Source organism: Chaetura pelagica, unplaced genomic scaffold (genome assembly GCF_000747805.2).
Source record: "Chaetura pelagica isolate M959 unplaced genomic scaffold, ChaPel_1.0 scaffold132, whole genome shotgun sequence".
NCBI lineage: Eukaryota > Metazoa > Chordata > Aves > Apodiformes > Apodidae > Chaetura > Chaetura pelagica.
Window position 1 is genome coordinate 1257166 of NW_009952709.1, and position 2302 is coordinate 1259467.

Consider the following 2302-nt stretch of genomic DNA (forward strand, 5'->3'; position numbering starts at 1 on the left):
TGCTGACTAAAGTTCCTTTGACATGAAATAACTTGGCATCAGTCGTGTATTTGGTGGGTTTGGGGCAGGGCTGGACCCTGGCCATGCACCCACGGGCTGGCATTGTTCCTGCTGTCCCCAAACACTGGGTGTTTGTCCCCCAGGGCTGGGTGGGCTTTGACCAGGTGAGGGATTGAGGGATTACTGGTGTTTGTTCTGTCTTCCCAGGTTGGGGAATTTGGTGCTCAGTGGTTCCAGCCACTCCAGGAGGAGCTTTGCTGGTGAGCATTAAGACAGCCTGAATTTTGTTTCCTTTCTCCTTGGTTTTGAGCCTATTCATGTTTTTGGTGTGTTTCTGCCCAGGAGGAAACACAAGGCTTTCACCAGGATTGAAACAGGACTTTTCCATACCCAGCTGAGCTGGGGATGTGCAGGGTCCTGGCCCACCCCTGACATCTCACATGAACACACCATTGCTGGTCCTGCTGTTTAGAGGTGACCACCATGAGGGACACAAACTGGGTTGGGTTTGGGAAGCAGGTCCGTTTCCAACCCTCCCCCTCTTCATCAAAGCTCAGCATCACCCCCTTCACCAGCCCAGAAGCTGGTCCCACGGGATCCAGCTCTCAGAGCAGGACAGAGGTGGGTGCATGGGGCCAAGGGACCCAGCAGAGCCACTTGGCTGAGCTGGGTGTTGCAACAGCTCCGGGCAGCGCTGCCCAAGGGTTGCACACCCAAGGGTTGCACACCCAAGGGTTGCACACCCAAGGGTACATTTCCTCCTGCCCTGCTGCCCCACTTGGGGTGATTTCCAAACAGGAATGAGGAAACGCTGAGCTCAGCAACCACCCTTGTGGATGTGTCCCCAAAATACCTCAGAGAGGGAGGTGGTTTTGGAGCTGGACCCCAGTGTCAGCTGCACAAGGAGACCCTGAAAGTCACCCGGGCAGCACCAAGGACACGGTGATGTTTTTCCAGATGACAAGAGGTGACACAGAGGAGACCCACGTAGCTCTGCCACTGCTGCTCCAGGATCCTTGGGTGAACCCCTGTGTGCTGTGATCACCCCTGTGATCCTCCTCCCAGGCTCTGCTGAGGGCAGCACCCAGGGGCTGATGGAGCAGATGACGTCTGTCTCTGCAGCCCAACTGCCACTGATGTCACCACCCAGGGACCAAAATTGCTAATTAAGTTTTGCTCTGCTCTCCCTCCATCTCATTTCCTGGCTCTTGTGCAACTGCAGATGCTTTCGGGTTTCTTCCTGGTGGTTTATCTGCCTGCAGGACCAAAAGTCCTTCAGGAGTAAAACAGAGCTGGGGCTTGGGGGGCAGTGCCCAGGGAGGACCTGTGAGTGGGGGGGCAGTTTGTGGGTCCGTGCCCATTGAGGAGGTGCCCTGGGGTGCTGGGCATCCACTCTGAAGGGGCTGTTTTAGCAGGTGTTTCACTGTTTTGCAGAAAAACATTCCTGGGGGTGACTCAGGCAGCCACAAACATGAGTCTGCCTTCAAGCTGGGGGAAATGAGCAAAACCCCAAACTGCTCCAGAGCCTGGTCATGCTTTAAAGCCTTTTTTCTGCTCTGGCAACCGTTTAAAAACTGAGGCTGGAGGGTCACGGGGTGCTCGCCTGGCTGGGGCTGTTGAGAGGTGATTTGAAATCCTCCCCTCCTCCCAGGAAAACAAATAGCAGAGCATTTGAGATAAGGCCCAGCAGGAGCTGTTTGCACCCTGTCTGCCTCCCTACCCCTGTGCCCTGGCACCTTGTGGATCCCTCTGCTCTGACAAACGTGGCAGCAGAGAAGGCAACGAGCTGCTTCACTGACCCAACAGAGATTTGGGTTGGGCTCAGTAACTGGAAATTGCTGCTGTATTGAAATCATCTCCTCGTATTCCCACGTGCTGGGTTGGGTTTTTTGGCTGCCTGTGAATCTGATCAGAGCTGTTGCCACGTGTGGGGAGTCGTGGCCTTTAAAGGTTCTTTATTATCCTCTGGTGATTTCAAATGTAAGGAAAAAAAATCATGATGCTGTAGCAGCTCAATAGTTTATAGAGGTGAGGGAATAAAGAGGGTGATTTCAGTGTTTTCCTGGCAGCCTGCCCTGCATCCCTCAGCTTTCCCTTCCTTCACAGCTGGGATGCCCAGGAGGGGAAGGCAGCCTGGACCCACTGAGGGGCTGGAGCTGGGTGGGCAGGACTGGCCTGGGAAGGATGGGGTGAACTAGGGGGGTTCAGTGGCTGCCAGGGGGCTGGTTGTCCTTGTCCCCAGGGGGCTGGCTGTCCCTGTCCCCAGGGGGCTGGTTGCCCCTGTCCCCAGAGCCCTGGATGC

At 55.5% G+C, this 2302-nt stretch overlaps 1 protein-coding gene across 1 annotated transcript in view; it reads left to right on the top strand.

Annotated features, from left to right (window-relative positions):
* LOC104385848 (glutamine synthetase-like) overlaps positions 1-2302 on the top strand; it is a gene marked incomplete at its 3' end in the record, with an annotated part of 10019 nt that overhangs the window by 78 nt on the left and 7639 nt on the right. The gene's annotated exons all lie outside the window — the stretch shown is intronic.